Here is a 14426-nt window from a genome sequence, read left to right as displayed (position 1 = left end):
TATCACATGAAATTCTATATTCAAATTCACATTATATATCAAATTCTACAGTTTTTCTTTAAAATGAATGCTCCAGATTTTCTTTAAAATGAATGCTGCAAAACTGCTCTGAACTTCATGAAGAACTTTGTCACACAGCTTTTTTCTCATGGTCTCTGACAGCGCAACTCTTAAAAGTCTCATAAAAATGAAGTTATTCCTAACTGTGTAAACACACCCTCCCCACATTATATTCTTCTATGGCAAAGCCTTTTTATACTCTCTTAACAGTGTAAACAGATTTTTTATTTAAAAAATAATATCTGTAAGCATTTAATGTGCTGAGATTTAATGATGAAAATAATCCAGTCTTCAAATATGACTAAAACATAATTTAAAAAACCCCAAGGAACAACAAAAACTCAATTCAGGCACTGTGTTTTGGTACAACATCTGGAAACAAGGGATTTCTTTCTCTTTTTTCATGACTTTCTTTATGCCAGTAGAGGGCACAACTGTTTAAATCACATTTATTTTGTACACAGTGGGACATAATAGAGGCAATTTAAAAATTCATAGAAAAAAACCCCATCTATTTCCAATAATGAAAATTTTGTGGCATTTTCCTGTATTATCCAGAAACTGTTAATAGCAAAAGGAATGTTATTTAAATGATTTTGCATTCCACAACTGCAAGAGTGTTTGAGTGTTTCTGTTGAGTTCACTATCAGAAAGCAAATTTTTGGGCAATGAGATTAAGGGAATGAAAGATAATGAGATGGAATTGCATGAATAGAATAAAACCAGTATTAATTTAAACCCAAACCCCATTAATTTGCTGCTTTTAAATAACAGGAGTTGGACTGTTTGTGACTTTTTAATCAAATTTTATATAAAAACTTGGCAAACTTTCTGTACAAATCACCTCTGCAATGGGAAACAAAATCTTGAGGTAATTTTTCATTGTATTATTCCACCTGACATCCATGTAAAGGGAATTAGAGAGGCTTGGGATAAACCATGGGCTTGAAAATGACAAAACAGCAGTTCTACTTTTCATGCATAGCTTAGGATCCTTTCATCCCAGAGTTTATTTTGGGAAAGGCTTTGAAAAATCCTCAAGTCAATAGATTATTAGCTTACCTGGAATTGTAAAGGAAAAATTAATTAACAGAAAGAGCATCCAGTGGGACAAAGTTTAATAAAACACAGAAGAAAACAGTAACTTGTTTTCTTCCACTTTCTGGCCAACATCTCTAAATTTTTGGAGCCAGCTCTGTGCAGGGTTTCAGTGAGCAGAAAACATGATATTGGATTGATTCTAATGCTGAAATTAGAGATGTTATCTTCCAGCCAAGCAGCGCTCTGCTGTCAAGGAAAGTTTGACGGAATTATTGAAGAACGTGGAAAATTGCCAGCCTCGGATGGAATTGGTGTTTGGGAGAGAGGCACAAGAACAATCAACAGCAGGAACTGGGAAAATAATGTATTATCAACTTGAATTCTCTTAGTATCTTCCTTTTATTTTAACATCCTGCAAGTATTTTAAAGTCTGCTTTCAGTGTGTTATGGTTCACAAGTGCCCTCGCTCTGAGCTGCAGGAACATTCTGGCTGGAGGTCACTGACATGCTGTTTTCCTTATTTTTCCTGCTCAAAGACATTTGCACAGGGTCATTTGTATTCATTACTAATGCAGAGTTTTCCCATCAGGGTATTTATAGATCTCAAAATTATTAATATTTGATTTAGGGAAGTATTCTTAACATGGACAAGCATTAAGGCATGTGCTTTCATGGAGACAAATGTAAATTGTGGCTGAAATACTTCCCCAAATCCAGGCTCCTGAGGTCCTTTTTTGCCTTATTTATCCTTCAGGTAGGCTGGTTTTCATTTTGTTCCTTTCCAGGTCACTGTTATTTATGCTCCTTGTTTTATCTGGCTGCATCTGATCCTGCTGGCAAAGGATTAAATGCATTTACCTTCTCTTTCCCTCAGACATGTTTGGGATGCCTGAGCTAACTCATGAATGAAACTGCATAATGCTGAAGCCTGAACCTACTTTATTATATTAACATATAAAGTGTCAGATGATTTTTAAAGTTCTACAGAATTACTCCTTGGCTGCACGGAAGGTGCTGTGTAAGAAATGGCTGAAGGGATGAAGACAGCTCCTGATATTTGGCTGCCATGAATTCCCCAGCAAGGAGGGAAAGCTTTGGGAAAGGCTAAAATCCTGCATCACATTTGCAAGCAAATATTGTCCCATTAGAGAAATCACTTTAAAAATATGAATTAAGCTCTTTGGAGTAGAATGAAAAATCCCTGTGAAGCTAAGAAGAGAAGGAGGAGGAGCTGCTGTTTCCTCCTCTCCTCACAGTGCCAGTGATCACATTTTAGAGCACTTTTCAGTAGTATTTCTTTGCTGGTCAAGTATTTCCTAGCCACATTTCACTGGCAATGGCTTCCTGAGCTTTGGTTTCTGTCTTCACCCCTGAACAGCAAATTCAGAATCATTTTTTGGATTCATTTATCCTCTGTGGGTTCCCCTTCTCAAAAGTCAGTTTGAGCCCAGGAGAGGAGTCATTTCTCCTCCAGAGAGAGCCTCCTGCCCTGTGAGAGCTCCTCAACACTCTAAACAAAATATCTCATTTCTTTAATAAACTAAGCTGAGCTTTTGGTGGAATTAAAACCTCTCATTAATAAAATGTTCCTTATTTAGCAAACTTGAATACTCCATCAGGCAATTTGTTGGAACAAAGGATGGCAGGGGTGGTGGGAATACAATTTTGTGTTTAATTGGATTTGATTAGGAGAGTTACACAGCCCATCACTCAGCTTCCAGGACAGCCATAAAATGTCTTTGCCTTCCACTGAATTGCTGGCCAGGCCTCCAGGCATCAGGCTGCTTCTTGCTGAACACTTCAGCTCAAGGTTGCCAGTTAATGGGCAATGATAAGAACTGATCCCTTGCATTTTAATGGGTGTGACAAAATCAGGCAGAAGTACTGCAAAAATAACTTGAAATACAGGGGAGTGATCATATTTTAATGCCTGGTAGCTGCAGATGTTCAAATTACTATAATGCTATTAAAATCAGTAGCTATTAATACACAAATATTTCAACGACACACAAAAGCAGAGTCAAAAAAAACAAGCCTGAAATAATGACAAAACTAAAATTGCCCATTTATTGGAATTAGCCTTCAATCACTTCTTTGTAATGGGCAAGAGGCTGCACATCTGACAGCACCACTCTCATTGCTCTCCCTCCCAGAGTTCATAGATTGCTTTTATGTCTCCATCTACCTATATGTGAAATCATTTCCCCATTTTAATTTTCTTTCTCTGTGATTTCAAGATATTGTATATCAGTTTGCACTTGCGGGGCACTTAACCTTCCTATTATCATTTTCTTTCTGTGAGATGCTCTCCAGCACAATTGCACATAATCCACTTTCTTTGATGGCTTTTGGAATAGTCACCGTGGCCTGCTGCACGCCCTGCCTGCATTGAGGACATTTGCATCCACGCACCACCACTGGGGTTATTACAGAGGTGTAAACCCTGAAATGCAGATTCTGTCAGGGCAAAGTGAGGCTTCCAGTGCTGCTCTTTAAACCAGCCACAGAATTAATTTCCTTAATACAGCCAGAGCCACTCATTAAGCCTCCCCCTTCCAGCCCTTCCCTCCTGCTGCTCCCAACACCAGTTGCACTCTCCATTTATTAGCACGAGCAGCAGCTCATGGAGGCAATGAAATGGGAATTTTAAGATGCTTGGTGATTTAATCAATTGGGTTCGATGCCAAAAGAAGTGTTACCACTGAATTCAGTGAAATTGGACCAGAGCTGTGCTGGCTGCCTCTAAAAACAGAATTATTTTAAGATAACGCCTCCCAGGCCTGTGGAGAGCAGGATTATCCAAAATCCAGCTGGCCACGGGCACGAGGAACATGGCTGATGTTGGAGTCAGTGTTGGTGACCATGGACCAGGCAAGGGAGCGAATTCAGCTTCTCCTGTGGCACCACCACACCAAGGAATCTGCCCTGGGCTTGTGATATTCCAAAAAGAACCCCAAAACTTGTTACAGCTGACCTCGATCGTGAAAGAAATGCACAATCTCTTAACTGTGCCTGCAGATCAAGGCCTCAGATTAGTTGGTATCAGTGTCAGCTTAAGGAGAGAAGCATCACTTAAAAATTGGGAAGATTAAATTGACATTAAAAAGTTCTCTTTAAATAAGAATCCCATAAGTATTACTGGAAAGAGTCGATTTTCTACTCATTTAACTGCATCCAAAGAATCCTATATTTTGTCCATATATTTTTGCCATTGACACTATAATGCCTGAAAGTGTGATTGGAAAAGGTGGGCTGCTCTAACCTCTATACCCAAAAGGACTGAAAACTAGATTTTCAACAAGTTTTAAATTTATTTTTAATGTTCTACTTTCTAGGCTGTTTCAGTTAATTGAAACTGATAGTGATTGTCAGTGGTAAGACCAGACTAATGGTCCATTGAGCCCCATTGGCAAGATCTCACTTTGGTAATGTCCTAGCGATGTTTTACAAACCAATTTTTAAGTTTTTAAGCTTGAGGTGAGTTCCTTGGTATTTCTGCCAATGGTAAGGGAAACTATTCAAAAGCTAAAGCAGCTGGGAGAAAAACACTGATTTTTTTTTTTTTTTTTTCTGGAGGAATTTACCATGTATCTGAGTCTGTTTGTTACTGATGGCTAAATTTCCATCTCAAATTTGAAAAAAACAAGGTTTGTCAAAGCAGGACACAAAAGTTATGTGGGCAATCCATGTGGTGAAAAGATGAACATGGAAAAACTGCTTGGAAATGGACACAGCAACTAAAGCAGAGAACAGTCAGAGGGTGTAAGTGATAGGAACAAGAGCTCAATTGGTATTTTAGGTCTACAGCTGACATCAGGATGGACAGGGTTAAACCAGGTCTTCAAAACAAATTATTAATTGGGAAGCTTAATTTACCTGCTTACACCTGTGCAAGGCTTTTTTCCCACTTTGATTCTTAGGAAGCCTTAATTAGACAACACTAGAGCAGAAACATTGCTGTTCTTCACATGTAATTTCAGAGAGATGTCTGAATGACAAGTGGAAATGAAAAAAAAATCATTAGCTGGAAGGAGCGTGAGACTGGTAATTCAGTTGTTATTACTGAAGGTGAATATTGCAGTGGGTTCAGAAGCCTCAGGTGGCAGAAGGGCAGCACAGGCTCAGGGGCTGTGCGAAAACATTCCAGGTAACCTCAGAGAATTCACTGTCTGCAAATTGCTTCCCTTCAGTAAGTATATGGTGATAGTGCACCTTTGCTGTGTTTTCTGGAATGAATACAGGAAAAGCACTTACAAACCCACTATTTCTGCATGCCTGGGTTGCTGGAAAATAAGTGAGGGGAAGAGTGGGTTTTGTCCTTTGTAACTTGTCACCCTAAATATTAGAGTCATCTTTTCAACCTCACAATCTCATAAAGTGCCTCTCTGACAAACTTAAAGTATCTTTTATGTGGCCGAACTTGATACCTATGATTGGACTTTGAAGTCCTTGACTTAGCTGAAATTGAAAAAAATATATTAGTTGGCCAAAGGGGTCTAAAGATGGGGCTGGGCTGGAGGTGACAAAGGACACCAGGCAAGGCAAGCTGCAGGATGCATTTTTAAAATTTGAACGGCCTCTGTGGTTGGTCAAGCATAAAAATACAGGCTTATCCTTCTCACGCTGGCCTTCACAGCTAAAGCTGCTATTTCCATGTGGAGAGCTGTGCCACAGGTCCCCGACCTTGTCAGCTCTCGTAAGACTCGGGTGTTGTGCATACGTGAGCAGCACAGCTCTGAGGAAGCCAAATCTTCATTTGGGGTTTGCTCCTGCCCCGTGCTCAGCCACTGCCCCACAGAGGAGTTCACAGCCACCACGCTCTACCTGAGCTGGAGCTTGCTGGGGAACGAAGGCTTGACCCCAGTCCTAACCAAGGATTAGTGCAATAATAACTGGAATTAGTAATATCTTCCAGGCAAAAGCCCAAAGTGGAGTTTCAGAGATGTGGTGGAGTTATCAGACTGCGCTCCACCAGCCCAAACAGGCTGGGAGCACCCTCCTGCCCCATGCCAGGGCTGAGCTGGACCTCACTGCTACAAACCTCTGAGCTCAGCTCATGGCAGCTCGTTAAATCCCTGCAATTCTATCATCTCTACGAGTCCTACGTGATCACACTCTGCCAATTAAAAATGCATCTTGTTTTCGTGAGATAATTTATTTTTTGACATTCCTTCCTCAGACCAGTGCCACATTTGATTACAGAAGTGGCTACACTTCTGTGCTGGACGTTTCTTGATTATAAACCTATACATGCATGGAAAAGTAAGGACATCTCTTCAGGTCAGGGCTCCTGCACCAAGTTGGGGTCAAGAGATGCTGTGCCAAGTCTCTACTATCCCCAGAGGAGATGCCATTGTTTCTCAGCCAGCACATTTCAATAATTCATGACACAACTGGACAGGAAGGGAAATAGAGGTGGCACTGACTTAAATCTTATTTGCTGAAGAAGGAAATTGTTTTCCTCACATCCTTCCTCCTTATGCCATGACAGCAAAGCACCAGCACCCTGTCCAGAATTCCTCTGTGTACAAAACAACAGCCATTAAGTCCTTTCTCCCTTCTGGGAAGATCCCAGCATAGGGAGGAACTGGAGCTGCTGGAGAGAGCCCAGAGGAGGCTCCAGGGGGAGCAGAGGGATGGAGCAGCTCTGCTGGGAGGAAAGGCTGGCACAGCTGGCATTGTTCACCTGCACAGGAGAAGCTTTGGGCTGAGCTCAGGGTGGCTTTCCAGGACCTGAAGAGAGAGACAATTGCCAAGGGATGGAGGGACAGGACACAGGGAATGGCTCCCACTGCCAGAGGGCAGGGCTGGATGGGAGATTGGGAATAAATCCTTCCCTGTGAGGGTGGGCAGGCCCTGGCACAGGGTGCCCAGAGCAGCTGTGGCTGCCCCAGGATCCCTGGCAGTGCCCAAGGCCAGGCTGGGCACTGGGGCTGGGAGCAGCCTGGGACAGTGGGAGGTGTCCCTGCCATGGCAGGAGGTGGCACTGGGTGGGATTTAAGGTCCCTTTCCACCCAAACCATTCTGTGGTGCTATGACTGACTCTCTTACGTCAACACTCCACTGTGGCTCTGAGACAAAGTCATCTCTGGTAAAATTTGACTTCAACTGAGGCACACTGTATTATAACACACACTTCACTGTGCTTTGGGATGCTGAAAGATAATACAGGTTTCAGAAAATTTAGTACTGCCTGCTAAGAAAAAAAAAAAAAAAATAGGAACGTAAAGGAATTCTGCTCAGCCTTAATTACACCACACATCTCTAATGCTGCGATCAGCCGGAGCCAGATCCAATAAAACCTCCATCCGGCTCCTGCACAGCGACCTACGTGAACCTGACTCTTTCCCTGGGCTTCCAGCCCAGAAACGAGATGCAGTTTTTATTTAAGCCATAACGCCTCAACTTTCCCCGGCAGCGCATCCACCCTGAGCGGGTGGGTCCAGCGGGGCTCTCGGGGGAGCCGCGGCCGCCGCCAGCGGAGCATCCCCGGCGCCGGCGGGCCCGGCTGCGCCCGGAGGGGCTGTGCCGGGCTGGGCCGTGCCGGGCGGTACCGGGCTGGGCCGTACGGCCCCGGGGCGGTGAGGAGCGGTGGGCGGGAGATCGCGCCGGGCCCGCCCCGCCGCCGGGAGCGCGGCCAGCGCCGCTCCAGAAGAGGCGCCGGGAGCCGCGGGAGCCGCAGGATTACCGCGCTGGCTCCGCGGGGAAGGACAGCGCTGCGGCGGCTGCCACGGCTCGGCTGCAGGTGGGCAACTTCGGGGAACAAAGTTGGGCAGCGGCTGAGGGGAGCGCCGAGCCCCCCGCATCCCTCGGGGGGGATGGAGCTGGGGGAGCGGCACCGGCGACACGGAGAGCGCTCCGGGCGGGTCCCTGCCGGGCTCGGGGGATGCAGCGACTGGCACTGGCGCTCGGTACGTGCCGCTGCCCGCGGGGGTGAGCCGGGCAGGTGGCATTTGCGCAGCTCCTCGCCCACCTGCGGGGAGCTGCTGTCTCCCCCCCGTCCGTCTGTCCCGGGGGCCAGGGCTCCGCCAGGCGCCCGTGGCTCCCCCGAGGGCCGGGGATGCGCTCCGGGTCCGGCGGCGCCGGAGCGTGCGGCTGCCGGCGCTCTGAGCGTTGGCACGGGGTTTGGGCTTTTTTCCCCCGCAGAATTGTTCTGAGTCTGGAGTTGCTCAAGTTCTAAAGCTGGGCGGCTCTGGCTTTGCTTTTAATTAAGTGCTAATTGTCTCGAATGCGAGAAGGCGCGTACGGGAGCTCGCCCCAGCTCTGGTGTCGGCGGGGCTCTGGCGTGTTGGTTTGAAACAGCCCCCGCACCACGCCAGTACCGCTCGTTGAAAAGCTCTTTTCCTTTCCCTCTCGAATGAGAACATCGCTCTTTCTGCACGTCCCTCGCGGCCGTTCGGGTTTGGCCGAGTCGTGGCGACCGCGGAACTTTGCCGTCAGCCGGGCAGAGCAGACCGAGCCGGCCAAGTTTCCGCGGTGGCTCGGCACAGCCGCTGCCTGCGCTCCCCGCAGCAGCCCCGCCGGCGCTGCTGCTCCTTGTCTAACCGCTGATCTGCCTTCTCTTGCAACTTTATGGTTCGTACCTGGCTGGGTGCGAGCTGCTGGTGTCCCCAGCATCGTGGTGTGTCACCTTGTTGCCAGTCCAGCGTTGTGCCTGCTGTGATTGACCCAAATCCAAGCATTATTTTGTTGGATGCGTCGGAGGGAGATCAGCCCGTTCCTGATGGGGAGTGAGCCAGCAATAGCCTTGGGTGGGAACTGGTTAGTTGGGTTTATCTTATTGGTGCCATTGGCACACGCACAGAATCAATACTGATTTTTAGCTGTGGTGTTTTACACGGGGGGGAAAGAATATCAGTATTTCTGTTGAGTGCAAAAATCAAACCCAAGACCTTATGAAGGACAGGAAACTCTCCAAAGTATTGACTGCTGTATTTTGCAAGAGAAACTTGAACTCCAGCTTAAGCTGCATGCCAGGCTTGTCCAGTGGTGTATTTTTTAAATGTATATGGGAAATTATGAGCAAAATACTAAAATCGGGAATGGAAATACTGAACTTGTAAGCACTGAAAGTGTGTTACTACCCATGTGGAATTGTTCCAGAAAGTTGTTTATCATGCTAGAGACTTCCCATAGTAATCTGGCAAATGCTTGCACAGATGCATTTGAGGGGAATGATTGGTGAAGGTGCTTAACTCCTGCCAAAACGCTGCCGACTTGGTGTTGGGGCTGCAGCTAAAAGCAGAGTGCTGTGAGCTCTGTCCTGCCGCGCTGGCTCTTCCCAGGGCTCCCGCAGCATCCGTGCTACTTCTGCTTCTGTCTCTTACTCCCTTGCACAGCAGGGGATGGATGGGCTGCAGCCTTGGAGCTGGAAGCAGTGCTGTTTTCTGGAATAAAGCAGTGGGAGGTGCTGCTCGGAGCGCAGGATCTGCGAGCTGCCAATGGCTGTGGGGTTTTTCCAGAGCGGGTTTTGTGGATGTCACCTCGGTGAATAGAACAGGTAGGGATTGTCTAGCTGATCTTGCAGCTCGTTTTTTTCTGTGTTAAGAAAGTTAAACTGCTGGATTTTTGGGGGATTTGGAGCTGCTGTGGGGTGGTGGCAAGCTCTGGTGGTGACTCCTGTGGCTGTCGCTCACCTCCAGTGCTGGTGACCTAAGCTGGGGTCTTGTCCGGAAATCTGAGCATGCACCCAGCTGGCTGCACACCCTGCAAGCCCTTGAGCTGGATGTGAAATACAGGCTTACCTAAACAACTTGTTCTTTAAATCCCTAAAGATCACGTCACTGTAGCTAGGGACCGGTGCCATATTTTCCTGTCACTTTTCTGTAATGCTTCTGAAGTTTCCACCCACAAACAAATGCTTCCATCCACTTGTGCAGGGGAGGTGGTTTTGGTTGTTTGTTTTTTCTGAGCTAGCTTCGCTGTCTTTGATGTTGTTTATGTTTATGTTCTTGTGGTGTTTCTTGTGGGAATTTTCCCATTGCAATACCACAAGAACATCTTAATGTTGTGATACAGCGACGGGAGGTTTCTGCAAATAGATTCAATCTTTTTACTGTTCTTCCTGGAAGAGGCTGAGTCTTAAAAGTGACATAAGCCAGTGGTTTTATATGTATGGAAGGGATCATCAGGATTTACTTTGATACCAGAAGACACAGATTAACTGCAGTCTGCAAACAAGATTTTTTGTGTGTTCACAGTGGTGTGAGGAGTTTGAGGAGCCAGCAAATGTGCAGGGACTGGGAAGTGATCAGTGATGAGGAGTGACTGGGGCTGGAGGTGAGCATCCCTCCTGACTTTGGGTGACTTGAGAAATAATTATAAGCCTGGTCTTGGTTTACTGGAAAATCAAGGGAAGTGGGAAGTTTGTTCATCTGTAAAGTAAAAATTAATCCTTCTTGGTGCTCAGCTTGGAGCTGGGTCTGCCTTGTTGTGCTGTCAGATCCATAACCTCCCAGTTCATGTTGGAAAACCAGGGAACAGTGGATTAGAGTCCCCTGGGATGCATGCACACATTGAACACTACTGGAGATACAAGTGATGAGAAATGTCTTTTACAAGGGTCCTGTGTGATGCAAGCATTGCTTGAGCTCCTGTTGTGCATGGGGGATGTCAAAATGGGCTAAATGGCAGGATACTCAGAAATTAACTTTGTTTGAAGAAGCTTAGGAACCTAATGTTTTGGTTCTTCAAAACTGAATGTGCCACTGGCTCTGGAAATGGACTTGCCTTGGTGCTCTGTTGCTGCTGTCTTTAAAATATATCTGCAGTGACAGCAATTCCTGTTTCAGGTATTGTTGGTTGGCTTTGCAGCTCTACAGCTGAGGTTTCCCTCTCTCAACCAAACCAGGGATAGTTCAGTCAGTGATTAGCCCATTGAAAAACAACTGGAATGCAGAAAAATGAAATGGGAAGAGCCGTAGTTCCCTCCTGTGCTGACATCTCCACCTTTGATTTAGTGAAGCTGTTTAGAATTGTCGCCCAGACTTTTCAGTGGCAATTTGATGGTCCACATTTTGTAGCATGTCGTGTAGTAAAATGAATTGCAGGGAAAAAAAATTAATTATCAGTGATACCTTGTAATGTGCCTTGGCCAGGGAAGGATTAGGTAGAGGCTGCAGGTTTCCATAAGCTGAGGAGTACTTTTCTGATTCAGAGCTCAAAAAGCCACAGTTCTCTGGTCTGCTGAGACAGATGAAAACCAGATCAGAGCTGATGGCCTTTTAAACAGAAGTGTACCCAGGAGAGCACTGTTGGGGTAACAAGAGTTGGAAGTGGGGGGAAAAAACCTCTGAGCTTTGACTACAGTCAACTGAAATTTACTCTATATTGATTTATTTTTTTTTAGTGTGCTGTCTAATACAAAGAAAAGACTTAATACAGAGTGAGAGAAAGTGGCAGGAGTTCAGAAATCTTCTGGATTCTCAGTCTTCTTGAGAAGGTGGTGGGCAGCTGATGAAATAATGGAGTTAGTTGGTATTTTACTAGTGTGAAGTTAAAATCTGCATGTTGAAATTTGGTGTGAGAAAATACCAATTGAAATGCAGGTCGTAGGGTTTACAGCATTGGCTTTATTTTTAAAGAGCAGATAGTTTTATAACCCCAAAGTTTCACTTTTTAAGTGTAATAAAGTATAATAATATTCCTTAAAATAAGTAATACTTTAATTTGGCACAGCTGATGTAGGAATTTTTCTCAGATTATAATATCCAGGTATTTTTCTCTTGAAAAAATTATCTTTTAATTAATGTAAAGTATAATTAATTAGCTGTCAGAGGTCTTGCACTTCCAGCTGGGGGAAGCAGCAGTGGGAGCTGCTGAAGTTGTGCTCAGCCCTGGACAATCCCTCCTGCAGCTCGTGCTCTTCTGGAGAAACCCATTTAATGGGAACAGCCAGCATTTGAAACCTGGACATGTATTTTAGCGTTTTCTTAATCCTGACTGCACACAGAAGGAACTTTATCTGTGTTTGAATCATGAAACACCTGAAATCTGGACTGCAGAGCTGCCAGGCTGGGGGGGGCTCCCAGAAGATGAGCTGTGGGCTGTAAAAGGCTTCGGAGTGAGTGGTAACAGGAGGAGAAAAGCAGAGTGACCAGACTTGTCTGGGGGGTTCTTTTTGTCAGCCAGCTCTTGGTTGCTGGCAAATACAAATCACGCATTTCTGAGCCAGAGTTTGAGGGGGAAGCACTGCCTGCGAAGGCAAGGAGCGAAATAGGTGCGAGCAGGAAGGAGCTGAAAAAAATCTTTGTGCAAGGGAAATCTGACTTAAAGACAGTGCCACCAACCTCCCTGAGACCCTGGGCACCCTTGTGCTCCCTGAGCTCTGCAGTTCCAGGATGGAGCAGGGCTCCTGCGGGCCCCTCAGCAGGTGTGTGAGCAGCTGTCTCAGCTTTCCTGAGCCCAGCTTATTTGCAGGAGTCCAGAAGGCTAAACTGGTTCAGCTGTCACAGATTAGTCCCTCCACACCGGGTTTAAATGAAGAAAACTAAATAAAGTATTCTTTAGCCCTTGTAAGTCATTTGTGTAGTGCACAAAGGAAGCTGTGCAGTCCAGAGCTGTTCTGAGTGAGGGGTGATGGACACAGTGCTGCAAGAGGTAAGGGCAGGTCTCCTACCACTCCTATACATCTATTCCTATAGATCTATTTCTGTATCCTTTCCCCTTGGTTTTGAGATATATGGTTGAGGAAAGACAGATTTGTACATTCAATTTTAACGGAGAAGTGAGAAATCTTGAATTTGACTGTAGCTTTGAAAAAGTGGTTTGAGCCTTGTTGAAACATTATGGTTAAATGCAGATTCTTTATCCACCAACATCACAAGTAGTAATGAGCTACCCTGGTATTAACTATTCTAAAAACTCTCCTCTCGCTATTCCTGTTTTTTGTGACTGACTCCTTAAAAAAAAAAAATCCTACTGCTTTTCTAGCACTGCTGAAATCACAGTGCCATGCTCCTGATGTGGGAAGCATATTTCACTTCAATAGGCCTTGACAATTCTGAAGAGTATTACTGCTCAACATGTTCAGGCCTTTTGTGAGATGTAAAATATAATAAATTACAGCTGTTTGTAGCTGTAAACCTCTCATTGGAGTAAACTAGTGGGGAAAATCAACTGGTTTTCCACAGTCTGGCTTAATGTGAAGCATGTCCAGTATTCCTTTTGCTTGTGCTGAGGTCAAGACAGTAATTTCCAGTGTACTGCAGTACTTGACTACATAAGGAGCAATTCCTGTCTAATCCAATACAGGGTGGATCAGTAAATGATAAATTCTGTTTAGCTTGCAAGCATACAGATTTTCATAGTTCATTTGCAGAAGGATCACGCATCTCTGCATTTGAAGACATTCCATTTGTTGAAGTTGGCATCTCTTAGCATTCCTGGTGAAATGTGCAAGATGAAAAATACTGTTATAATGACATATTACTGTGGAGTATTTTACAGGGAAAAACCAGCAAATTCAGTAGGTATGGTTGTTGCAGAAAGCACTGTTTATTCCCCTGGATATTGCAAAATATTTTGATTTTGTCCTGCCTCCTTAAAGCTCTGTGCTGTCACCTGGATGTGTCTGTCCCACTTGTCCATCTGTCCTGCTGCTTGAGGGTAGTTGGATTGTTAACCCATGAAAGCAGGGTCTGGTTTTGCCAGACTGGGGGAGATACTTGATTTTTGTGAGATGCTGGAGCAGGTAATAGCCCTTGGTGTGGTGCAGTTTTCACATCAGAAGCTCATGACTAAAATACCAGCATTCCTGTGATGACTTTTTCTTTGTTTAATAGGAAATTTTTGGTGCCTGCTGCTGCGAGTTTGGTGCAGGTTGTTGTGTGGGCAAAGCAGAGTGGGAGGAGAGCTCTCTGCAGCACCCTGGGTAATTTAACATCTCAGCCCAGTGTGTTGGTGTAGGTTGTAAATGACAATAAAAAGAAAAGGCTGTATATGCATGTTTGCTTTGCCAGGGTAATTTATAAAGCAGGGTGTAATTGGGAACATTTCTGCCAGGTCACTGCTTGACCACCAGCACCTCTTTACCTCTGAAGTTTGTGTGCTCAAGCACAGGCTGCAGGACAGTTAAATAATAAGTGACCTTTTTTTCACTTTCTAAAAACAGATGCTCTGAGGAAACAGCATGAGGAACCATTAGCATCTACCCTGACATAGGTGCTTTCCTTTGCACTGTTAAGGTCAGTAGAAGACCCAAGGTTTCTATGGTTTGCAGTCCTTCAAGTGCATCCACTGAGCATTTAAGAGCATGTTTTTAGCAGTGTGCACCTCCTTTGCCTAAAGATTTATTGATGCTGCAGAGCTGTTATGTTTGTGTGTTT

The 14426-nt window shown here is 45.0% G+C and overlaps 1 protein-coding gene across 1 annotated transcript in view; it reads left to right on the top strand.

The window, feature by feature from the left end:
- Positions 1 to 7681: 7681 nt before the first annotated feature.
- CNTN3 (contactin 3) overlaps positions 7682 to 14426 on the top strand; it is a 97457-nt gene continuing 90712 nt past the window's right edge. The window contains exon 1 of the mRNA XM_068202314.1: positions 7682 to 7846. The gene's annotated coding sequence lies outside the window, so the exon portion shown is untranslated. The remainder of the gene's footprint in view (positions 7847 to 14426) is intronic.

The sequence above is a fragment of the Anomalospiza imberbis genome, chromosome 11 (assembly GCF_031753505.1).
Source record: "Anomalospiza imberbis isolate Cuckoo-Finch-1a 21T00152 chromosome 11, ASM3175350v1, whole genome shotgun sequence".
Taxonomy (NCBI): Eukaryota; Metazoa; Chordata; class Aves; order Passeriformes; family Viduidae; genus Anomalospiza; species Anomalospiza imberbis.
The sequence above is the reverse complement of the archived record's forward strand: the minus strand, read 5'-3'. Positions and strand labels throughout refer to the sequence as shown.